The 12,557-nt window shown below is 33.1% G+C and overlaps 1 pseudogene across 1 annotated transcript; it reads right to left on the bottom strand.

Annotated features, from left to right (window-relative positions):
• Nucleotides 1–1,761: 1,761 nt before the first annotated feature.
• Nucleotides 1,762–9,159, bottom strand: LOC143612099 (uncharacterized; annotated as a pseudogene). The gene is made up of 18 exons (XR_013149893.1): nt 8,981–9,159; nt 7,753–7,926; nt 7,495–7,676; nt 7,282–7,387; nt 7,129–7,205; nt 6,300–6,387; nt 6,006–6,195; nt 5,796–5,922; nt 5,510–5,590; nt 5,216–5,317; nt 4,458–4,553; nt 4,278–4,353; nt 3,516–3,635; nt 3,298–3,426; nt 3,025–3,102; nt 2,849–2,935; nt 2,656–2,742; nt 1,762–1,985 (listed from the first exon to the last, which is right to left on the bottom strand). The product of XR_013149893.1 is annotated as an uncharacterized LOC143612099 (transcript).
• Between the last annotated feature and the right edge of the window lie 3,398 nt (nt 9,160–12,557).

Genomic DNA, 12,557 nt, shown 5'->3' with positions numbered 1-12,557 from the left:
GTATTTATAGTGCTAGGGTTTCCAATGATTGGGCTCAGACCCAATTAGGGCCTTGTTGGCCTCCTCCTATTGCTTCGCGCCACGTGTCCTTGGGACACCTGGTGTTTTTTCATTGATTAATTGCACATGGGTTTTGCTGAGTTGTCCACCTTTCATTGGCAGCTGTCAACATCAGCATATTCTTATTCCTTAAAAAGATACCTTCTGGAAGGTTGTCTGACGTGCACAATCAAGGTTGTCCTTATCCTGATTTGGATAAGGACAAGGTTGATTATGTGCATGTGTGATATGCACCTATCCTGAGGATGCGCGAGGTCTTCTCTTTATTCTCACGCGCAGATGTTTCATGCGCAGATGTGATATGCGTCACGCGCGGATGCGCCACGCGCAGATGTGATATGCGTGAGCATGTGATATGCGTCACGCGCAGATGTGATATGCGTGAGCATATATGGTGCGTGAGCATGTGATACGCGTGAGCATATGTGATGCGTGAGCATATGTGATGCATGAGCATATGTGATGCCTGAGCATGTGATGCATGAGCATATGTGATATGCGCCATGCGCATAGGTTTTGGCTTTGTGCCTTCATAATGTCTTGATTTCAAGCCTCTTGTCTATATCTTGTGGGTTGACCCGCCTCGCTCGGTGTTGAGGCGGGTACATACCTCTTCAACTCCTAACTCAAGTTATGTCTTTTTTAAGTTTGGGCATCATCTGTCAAGTTTTCCCCTATAAGGCTTGTCCATATGAGAATTTGCTAACTATTGGATCGGCTGATAAACTTATGGTTGAGAACAGGGCTGTGTTCGTTTAACTTCAACTCGATTCGAGCTTTTAGCAATCCAATCTCAGGTATTTTATAAGTGGGCTCATCTTGTTCTTCTAATTTCTAAATATGATTTTAAATAAAATATCATTACCATAAAAGTATTTACAAATTTTATATACCACAGTTTACTATATGTTTTAAGCATTTGAATACAACTTAAATACTTTCATCCAAAAATTTAAATTTAATCACTTCAATGTGAAAATTTAAAATTTGCCATCAGGACATAGTTAAGATTATTTAAAACCAATTATTTATTAACTTACACAGGAAAAATAGAAAATTTTAATTATTATTAATTTGGATATGGCTTTGCTATATAAGTTTTAAACTACCCTTATCATTCCACTCCTCTTATAATTATGGTATAATGGTTTTTATTAGTCCCAACTATCTCCTTTTTGTTGCTGTCGGTCCTAACTTTTAACGTATTTATTCCAACGGTCCACGACTAAAGAAATCTTAACACCGTTAGTTGCAAGTCGCCGGAAAATCATTTTTGGTTGGAAAAGCCAATTCTTTTTCCCGGAAACACAACCAGAACACCGCCATCACCTCCAACTGACTCACCACCAACCAAGCACCACCACTTGAGCACCACCAACCGCTTCCGACAATGGTACTAAGGTTCCAGCAACCTCAATAATTAGGGCTTTTACTAGAAAAAAAGTTCCTAAAGGTCCGATACAAAGTTACAAAGATGTATGGGACAAAAATATTGAGTTTTTCAGGAAAAAAAATGTGAGTTTTCCAAACAAAAGCGTTTTCCCGGCGACCTGCATCTAACGACGTTAGGATTTTGTTAGTCGCGGACCGTTTGGAACAGATACGTTAAAAGTTGAGACCGTCAGCAACCCGTTCGTTAGTTGGACCGACAACGACCAAAATACGAGACTTGAGATTAATATAAACCAATATACCTATAATTATAAATTAAAATGAGAACCATTCAATGGCAAGAAACAAGTCAATACACTATCCAAATTCTAATAGTATATGTAACAACACAAAAATATTAGTCCTCTTATTGTCATCAAAGATTATGATGTTATTCCAGTATGATATTTGCAGTCCAGTACGGAATATGTATCGTTTGACCATTAAAGCTTAGCCGTTTGTTGACTGAAACTCGGGTCTATGCAAACAACCACCTGAAACAAAAAAACCATCATGTTAATGATATATATACACATAAATAAGTTTTCCTGGTTTTAGCAACGAACGCTGTTTTAATAGACTTTAGACATGACACGACATGCCAACCGCCACATCAAAAATATGAAAAAATAAATTTGGGTTTATAAGATTGAAAAGCAGCATATTTATTATTTACATATTTAGGGCTGTAAACGAACCGAACGTCCGTTAGGCAAGAAGTTCGTTTATGTTCGTCCGTTTAATAAACGAACCGGACAAAAACAAAAAATTTCGTTCAGTAAGCTTAACGGACGAACACAGACAGAGACTGTGTTCATTCAATAGTGTTCGTGGACGTCCGGTAATGATTATACTTTTTGAAATTAATATGTAATCGTTTATGTTTGTTTGTCCATTAGTGTCCATTAATGTACGAGTGTTTGTTTGTCCATGAATGTTCGTTTGCCCGTTAGCGTTTGTTTCAATATTAACAAACGGACACGGAGAGACTCAATTCCTTAATGGACGGACATACACGAATTTTCATTTGGTAGAGTGTTCGTGAACCGTCCGTTTGTCCGACAAAAGCTTAACAGACGAACACGAACAAGTTCTCGTCCGGTTCAGTTCGGTCCGTTTACAGCCTTACACATATGGTTTTGAACAGCACTAGTTTATGCATACCTTGCCAACACTTTTACCGGAATGCAGATATTCAACTGCATCAGCAACTGACTGAACGCCCACAAAACTTTTAGGGTCTACTGCAACCTGATTATTTTAAAAGAAAAAAATCAGTAAATATTTAATTATGCGATAAAATACTGGAGAAGTACATTGATGATAAATTTTAATATTATGTAATATATTGTTATACCTTTAGTTTTCCCACAGAGAAAAGATGAACCAGATTATCAAGATGTTGTTGCCACAAATGAGCATATTGCACTAGAAAAAATCCAGCCTGCATAAATCCGAAAAATAATTTAAAAAAAATAATAAAATAAATAATAAAAAACTAGAAAAATATAATTATTTAAAAACTTTACATACCACAGTTTGACTTTTTGCTAGTAATTTCTCACATAATCCCGTGTAGTTTCGTGGTTTCCATCCATGCTCTCCTTGATACTGAAAAAAACAACACATTTGACTTCAGAGGTCAAAATGACAGAATCAAAATTTTGAAAAAAAATAAAAAAAATTAAGTATCAACTATATAAAAATATGTAACTTGAAATACAAAACTAAAAGATACTAATGTACAAGTTATAAATAAAATCCGTATCGGTTTTGAATTTAATAAGTAGCATGTTTCACAATTACCTGAGAAATCATTCCAATGATCACCATCCGTCCATAAACCACTAAGGCGTTCAAACACACATCAAACATATCGCCACCAACGGATTCATAAACAATATCAACTCCTTTTGGGAATTCCTTCTTAAGAACCTGCTCATTTTTTAAATTAAAAAAGTCATTTCTTATGTGTATGTATATAATAAAAAGTTCTACATTAACCGTTACGAAAACATGCATACATTTTTGATAGATTCTTCCTTATAGTCGATAACTCGATCAACCCCCAAATCTTTTAGAAGTATAGCCTTATCTTTACCTCCACACGTTGCAACCACTTTGTTTCCAGCTAATTTTGCAAGCTACAGTTAACATGAACATGTAACTACATAAGTAAAATCATCATAATTAAATTAAGGACTGTATACCCTTCTAAAAGTTCAAACTTTCATATATAGAAGTTTAAGTAGGGGTGTGCAAAAAACCGAAAAAAAACGACCGGAAACCGGAAAAAACCGAAAGATCCAAACCCAACCGAAACAATTTTTTGTGTTTGTAAAAACGGAACTAATGGTTCTGTTTTGGTTTTGCATGTAACAAAACCGAACCGAACCGAATTCCTAAATTTTTTATTCTATGTAATTTATAAGATTTAAATAAATATGTAACTCAAATATTTTTGGTCAAATGTATAATAGTCTATTAGTTAACAATTAACAAAATTATTTATACCTAATATCATTATTTTCGGCCAGCTTTTTTTTTCGGCCAAAATTTTCAAGCTCAAATGGCAAAAACCGAAAAAGCCGAAACCGAACCGAAACTAAAACAGAAAAACCGAAATTGAACGGTTTCAAAAATCCAAAAACCGAAGTTTTGGGTTTGGTTTTAGCCCAAAACCGCACCGAACCGCACCACGCACACCCCTAGTTTAAAGTGAAGAAGATATTTTATCAAATGCACCAACACAATGTTAAAATTACTGTTTTAAAATACATAATTACCTGAACCGCAAATTGACCGGTCCCCTCCTGCAGCAGCAGTGACAAGTACCGTTTTTCCAGACTCCATTTGTGCTGCCTAATAACAGCAAATAGAAGGTTCACTCAACTATTTTAAGTAATACAATAAGCATGTTGTGTATATTATTATAATTAAAAGAATAAAATATTTAAGAAACTAACCTTTTCTAGAGAAATGGATGCAGTAAGTCCAGAAGTAAGCATGGCAACAACTTCGGGGTCTGGTCTCGCCACAGGCAGAATGTGTTTAGCGGGTACCTAAAATAAAAACACATAATTCAATACCAATAATTATAAAATATTATTAAAACATAACCAAGATTGATTTTATCATAAGTATTTGAGCCAAAATAGGGGTGTGCAAGAAACCGAAAAAACCGATCCGAAACCGAAAAAAACCGAACCGAAACAAAAACCGAAGGTTTGGTTTTATGTCTTTGTAAAAACCGAACTAATGGTTCGGTTTTGGTTTTACATGTAACAAAAACCGAAAAAACCGAACCGAATTCCTAAATTTTTGTAATTTTTTTATATTTTATATTAGCTAATTTATAAGAATTTAATAAATATGTAACTCAGATATTTTTGGTCAAAGATATAATAGTCTATTATTTACAGTTAACAAAATTATTTATATCTAAATTCATTATCTTTTGCAAAATTTTTTCGGTCTAAAATTTTCAACCTCAAATGGCAAAAACTGAAAAAACCGAAACCGAACCGAATCCAGAAAGAAAACCGAGAAACCAAAACCGAAAAAAACCGAAACCGAACGGTTTCAAAAACTCCAAAAACCGAAGTTTTGGTTTTCGGTTCGATTTTAGCTAAAAACCGCACCACGCACACCCCTAGTCAAAACTGTCACCTCTAATATAAGGCTAAATATTAATTAATTCAATTAGCTAATGATAATATAATACCGTTACAAATTCGGCATAACCTCCAAAAGTCATGATTGCTGCAGGAGTACCGACTTTTAGATTTTTAACCCCGTCACCTACTGCAGCTATAAGTCCTACAGCCTGCAAATTTTAAACACATGAACACAAACAAATGAAACTATTAGTGGTTCGGATAAATCTTTGGACCAAGAAATCTTAATCAAATTTCAAAAAACTAAAAAAGGTCAAATTTTTAGATTTTAAAACAAGTTGACCATGAAAATAAATCAAATTTCAAAATGGTATTAATATTTGTTGACCTGTATTTTATACCTCAAATCCAGCATCAAATGGAAGCCGAGAGCGGATTTCTTCTTTGCTTCCACTGAAATAACTACCAGAACTAAAATTCACCTGTCACATCATACCAAAATTAATACAACCTTTTGATTCAAATAAAAATAAATTTAAAATAAATTACAATTTAAAATATGCATTCTGTGATAGGGGTGCTTGGGATCATTTATAAGCAGATGCAACTAATCAGTTTACGCTAAGGTTAAATTTGTAAATTGGCAATCTCAAATTGCTTATTAAAACTTTAGTCCAATGAGCTTACATCGCTTGCATTAACACCGGCATATATTACTTTGAATAGTACATGACCCGGTTTAATCGGTAACTTCAGTGGCGCACGGACTATACTTGTAGCACTGCGGAAATTGTGACTCAGCGTGTGAACAATTCTGCAAAATAAAAAATGTCAAGCAAACCAACTCTTACAAACTATTAACGATTTTAGCAACCGGTCTCGTTTTAACAAACTCACACTTTCTCAAAGCTTTGAGGTATTTGAACATTAGAATTAATCACTGATGTTAGTCTTTTCTTTAATCTTGAAGGAACCACCAAGTATTTAGCTTCTTCAGTTGGAGTGGGCCAATATTCGAAACCTCTACGGTTAGTGATCCATAAACACGAACCCGCTTTACTCTCATCGGTTATAAGCTCAAACGCGCCTGTTTCATTTATGGATTGTCATGTACAAATGTACAACTATTTATTTACTATAGAAAGAATAATTTTCCTAAATAAAAAAAATACTTTTAGTTAAATGGCTTACCTTTAATCAAATTTTCCATGGAAACATAACCTCCCATCCGTTCAATGAATCGAGAATCCACTAATTCACCCATTTCAGTTCGAATAAACTGCATACAAGTCATCAAGATCATTAAACAAAAAGAAGCTTGCTTTTTGCAACTACTTGATTTATATAATTAAAATAAGGTATATTGGTTTTTATTAATCCAAACTATCGTCTTTTGGTCACTGCCGGTCCCAACTAACGGATTGGCTGCTGACAGTCCCAACTTTTAACGTATTTGTTCCTAACGGTCCACGACTAACAGAATCCTAACGCCGTTAGTCGCAGGTCGTCGGAAAAACGTTTTCGGCCAGAAAAGTCACATTTTTTTGCCCAAAAACACCACCTGAACACCGCCACAACCACCAATTGACTCACCGAAAATGTTGAGTTTTCGGGAAAAAATGTGAGTTTTCCGGCCAAAAACGTTTTTCAGGCGACCCGCAACTAACAATGTTAAGATTCTGTTAGTCGCGGACCGTTAGAAACAAATGCGTTAAAAGTTGGAACCGGCAGTGACAAAATGCAATAGTTGGGATTAATAATTACAATATACCTTTAGAAAATAGGTAAACTGGATTTTAATAATCCTACCTTTTTACAGTTGATCGATAATAATCCCACCTCCGGAAAATAGCTGTCACCGATCCCCACTAGTGTGAAAGGTGGGACTGGTGGCAACTATTTTCTGAGTTGGAATTATTATCGGCCAACAACAAAAAGGTGAAATTATTAAAATCCAATCTGCCGAAAAAATATTATTTTAAAGAGGTTATGTTGTTTTCAATATGAAAATAACTTTCACCTCTGGGCAAAGCACATTGGCACGAATTCCTTTTTTCTTGTAGAGAGCGAGCGCTCTAGTAAACATAACCACACCCCCTTTGAGCAAAAAAAAACAAAAATATTAAGCAAAATATACATAATGTTCGGTATCTTAACTGAGAATATATAAAACCTTTCGAGGCAGAGTAGATAGGGTCAGTTATGTGTGGATATAGTCCTGCTGCTGAACCCAAATTTATAATCACACCAGGTTTTTTTGCAGCCTCCATTATTTGGATCTGCATTTAATCAATAATCAACAATCAACAATCAATAATCAATAACAATAACAATAACAATAACAATAACAATAAGCACATTGAAGTAGATTGAAGCTGAAGCATACCGCTCTGTGGGTGCAAGCGATAACTCCTAAAAGATTAACATTAACGGCGTGTCTCCATGAATTTGACCCGTCTGTTTGGTCCTTAGCAAACAGTATAGGAGTAACAATACCCGCGCTATTAATACATATATCCAAACCTCCATACACTTGCATATGTTTGTCAAATGCAGCAGCAACTTGTTCTGTGTGAATGTAAAGTATATTATTATTACAACAATTATCTACCTCCATATTAATGTATATAAGTTTATAACTTACCTTTGTTACTGACATCGCATTTTACGAATATAGCGGACGGGAAATTTAAGCCTGAGTGAAACTTGAGATTTTCTTTTTGTGCGAGTAATGCAACCTCTTTTCCTCTGTCTTCGGAATAATCAACAACGGTGACAAATATACCCTTTTGTGCAAGAGCTAAAGCAAGAGCTTTACCTGCACACCGAAAACACGAGTAGCAGAAAATTATAAGAATCACATTCAGATTTACATATTTCCATAAATAATTTTAAAAATCATGCAAAATAAGTCAATAATACAATATGCTCAGTTAAGGTTTTCGTGCTATGGATTCACTAGGCTTAGACCGTAAGTTCATGCATACTATTTTCATAATCATTATATGCAAAGATTCACTATCAAGTATAGATCAGTATCAGTGTTGTAAAACTTGCTAGGCACTAGTCAAATGGTGGAATACCGACTAGCGATTAATATTGAAAAATTACATACAATAGTCACATAAATACTTCAAAGTTCACATAACATATAGCTGATAGCTCAAACATAAACAATTAAACGTAAACATAGCAAACCAATGAGAAAACTAAGGTCTGATTGCCTTTCAAAAAAAAAAGAACAAAAAAAATAGAAACTAAAAAAAATAAAAAAAGGTCCAATTTTGACCAACAATCGATTTGTGTGTGTGTGTGATTTTGAAAAATCATATATAAAAGTTCACATAAACTCTTCAAAGTTCACATAGCATATAGTTGAAACATTAATTAAACGTAAACATAGCAAACCAATGAGAAAACCAAGGCCCGATCGCCTTTCAAAAAAAATTAAAAATACTAAAAAAATAGAAATAAAAAAATAAAAAAGGTCCGATTTTGACCGACTACCGGTATTGTAAAAATCCCGACTAGGCGCCGATTTGTCCAGAATCGGTCAAAATTGAAAACTTTATACATAAATTGTGATTTTACATATAAATTCCAATCTGATTAATCCCGACTAGTCCCTATTAATCTCGATTAATCGCTAGTCCTGACCCGACCACCCGAACACTTTTTACAACACTGATCACTGTACTTCATGTATACCAAATTAGCTCCAATTCCATTTCATGTTTTCAATTAATAATAATAATAATAATACTCTGTTTCAGTTGCATAGTTTACATGTAATCAAAGTCAAGATTGATCAATATTATCCAGAAACAGTAAACTAAACTCTATAATAATAATAATAATATCGAGAAACATACCAATTCCAGAAGCAGCACCGGTGACAAAAGCAGAGAGGCCAGGCTTTAGCTCCATATCAAAGATTCAAGTACTTGGTTGTTGAAATGATATGAAGATGTGTTGAAGAGTTTATCTATCTTTTTGATACTTTATCACAATCTGTATATACTGTATATATATATGAGGAAAGATTATTATTGTTATAATTATTACTACTTCCCATAACTTTGAGATATATCTCATTAATAATAATAATAATAATAATAATAATAATAATATTATTATTATTATTATTATTCATGGGAATGCTTGTGCCGGCAATGGAAAAGTTTGACTTGTAAAATATTACAAAGGGGCCCACATGGGGGCGGTGATTTCGAGAGAATTATGCCAATTTGATCCTTAAAAATATATATGTTTATAATTGGATTGAAATCAGTTTCTTAAAAAAAACTACGATAAGTTATAATTCGTGTTTTGATCGGTTTTGGTTTGGTTTACTAGTGAGAAATTACGAATCGGTTTCGAACATACGTTTTCAATCGGTTTCAAACTGGTTTGTACATAATTGGTTTCAAACTGCTTCGGTTAACCGGTTTATTTGTCCAGAACCTAACACAGTATTTGTGGGTAGGGTTTGGCATAAACGGGCTGGGTTAGTTTTGGGTCAAATTTGAAAACCTGTTTAGCTGAGAAAGTCGTGTTCTGGTTGGACATGTCGAATTCATGTGATATTAAAATTTAAAACTAAAAATGAATTTGACATAACATTTTATTGCTAAATAAATGCAATTATTTTACATAAATTTGATTTTCTTTGGTGTAAAGATGTAAATTTAAAGTATTAATTTATGAAAATTAAAAAAACAAAAACAAAAAACCTTTAAAGTTAAACGGGTCGTTTTCGGGTTAACTCTTGAATAAGCGTGTCATGGTGTCTGACTCAATTTTCAACTTCAGCCTCAATTTTAGGTTCGTGTTGGTTGGACCCGTCAATCTACAAACACGACATGTTTAACACCCCTAACCAATATTACCTGATTGTTAGAGAAGAAAAATGCAAGCAAACTTGCTAATTAACGTACCTTAATAATTTCAATGTCCACATCAATTTACTTAACATTTAATTTTTATACTAGGTTCATGTTGTTTAGTCATCTAAAGTTAGGCTAAAAAAGTTACACTATCAAAAAGGGTATTTATAGTGAGGAATATACTAACTAATCATGTATATATATATATATATATATATATTTTAGTTTCGTCACAACTAACTCATAAATTTTAATTTTTATGTCGAATACTAAATTGATAGATTTGTTCAATTGCATCACGAAAGTGAAAGATTTTGTTTCTCAATAATAAATAAATGGTCACATGATGAAAAAAGTATATATAAAAAAATCAGCTATTGAGTATTGAAGCTGACATAGTGACATGCTTTTTAAATGTTACACATTTTCTATCGGAAACACAATAGTAGTGAAAAATAAGGTTTTAAGCAAATTGTATCATTGCAAAATATTTTAAAAAATATAAAATAAGATTACAAATAAAAGAGGTTAATTATAAATGTTTGGGATTGAGGTTTCTAAAAGTCATAAATACTGGGGTTTTTCAAGTGACTTTTTTGAAAATACCAATAAGTCAATAAGCTGTTTTATAACTCAATCGCAAACACAATCAATATAAAAGTTCAAATGAAAATAATTAGAATGACAAACCTTAAAAGATAATTAGAATGACAAACCTTAAAAGATTTGAGTCCTTGAGTTGAGTGATAAAGCAATGAAGTCTTGGTCTCTTAGTAGTTGGTACCCTTTAATAAAATGCTAAAAGTACAAAGAAGGCACAAAGAAGACCTCTTGCTACCAACCCTTAACAATAATATTAAATAAAATTTGGGCCTTAAAGATTTACGGAGGTTAAAGAAAGGACTTATTTCCTAGTATAAGTTTACAAATCTTTAGTACCAATATTCTTTTATAACCTTGAAGACTTGTTTATTAATAGTTACATATACTTTTCAAGGCGTGTTGTTATTTGTTAATTAATATCTGTTCTTTCCATACCCGTCGTCTAAATAGCGTCTCAAGTCGCCAATAAATTCATGCTTTAAAGTTCTGAGCACGAAATATTATGAATAAAAAAATCAATAAAAATTTATCTAAATATATATCCTCTTATTTCTTAGTACAAGTTTACTAATCTTTACTGCCAATATTCTTTAAGAACCTTGAAGACATGTTGATTAATAATTGCAAATACTTTCCAAGGCGTTTCATCGTCCAAATAGCGTCTCAACTCGCCAACAAGTTCATGCTTTTAAGTTCCGAAACGAAATATTATGAATAAAAAAATCAATAAAAATTCATCTAAATGTTATCATCTTATTTCCTAGTATAAGTTCACTAATCTTTAGTACCAATATTCTTTTATAACCTTGACGACTTGCTGATTAATAATTACATATATTTTTCAAGATGTGTTGTTATCAGTTATAACTTCCGAATTTGAGTCACTACAAGCATGAAAAATAACTCTTCTTCACGTACACATCGTCCAAATAGCGTCTCAACTGGCCTCATGCTTTTAAGTTCTGAACACAAAATATTATGCATCAAAAATCAATATCACTATAAGAATATATAAATATGCATCAACTTATTCAAAGCAACATTTCTTCTTACCTTAAAATCATGCCTTTTCTTTCTATTAGGTTTTGTGGAGGTTCTCCACTCAATCTGTTCTTGTTTAATAATCTGTCACATTAACATTAACATTACCATACATTAACAAAAAAATGCATAATTTTATTTTTAAAAAACAGACCAAAGCTTTCGAACACAGCGAAACAACTTACACTTCACGAAGGTTAGGAAGCGCGCCTAGAGCATCTGGGAACGGCCCCTCGAATTCGTTCTCATCTAGATGTCTTCTCCACGCATTTAGAAAAAAAACGCCAATATTAAAAATCGCATAAAACCAAATGCATATTAAAGATAGTAACAATAACAATATTATTAGCACTTACAGGATTTCCAAGGCCTTCAATGGACTCAAATCAGGAATATGACCCGTGAACTTGTTCTCGCTTAGTCGGCTGCATATATACATTTTGTCAAAAACATAAGTTTTTTTTTGAATTATATAATACTTACAATTCTTTAAGAGCAGTCAATCCTGCAATTTCTTTAGGTAATGTTCCTGCTAGTGAGAGTCCTTTAAGGTTCCTAATAATGCATATCAAACACATCAATTAGGGGTGTGAATAAAACTGAAAAAAATCGAATCGAAACCGAAAAACCCAAATAAACCGAACCAAAAACCAAACCGAATTAGAAACCGGCGGTTCAGTTTTGAACTTTAGCAAAAACCGAAATATTGGTTTTGGTTCGGTTTAGTATATTGTTAAGAACCGAAAAAACCGAACCGTGCCGAAATAACAAGAAAAATCAAAATGACCATAATATCTTAACCGTAACCATTAAAACAAAATCTACCGATAACTATTTGTTTAGTTTTAACACATGGTTAATAACAAATATATTTGGTTTCTACATATGGTTAATAACTAACAATACATGTATTTTTAGT

The sequence above is a fragment of the Bidens hawaiensis genome, unplaced genomic scaffold, assembly GCF_021521415.1.
Source record: "Bidens hawaiensis isolate Kalapana, Puna unplaced genomic scaffold, B.hawaiensis_p1.1 tig00033210_1, whole genome shotgun sequence".
NCBI classification, from domain to species: Eukaryota; Viridiplantae; Streptophyta; class Magnoliopsida; order Asterales; family Asteraceae; genus Bidens; species Bidens hawaiensis.
Note: the sequence above shows the minus strand (reverse complement) of the source record. Positions and strands in the feature narration are given on the sequence as shown.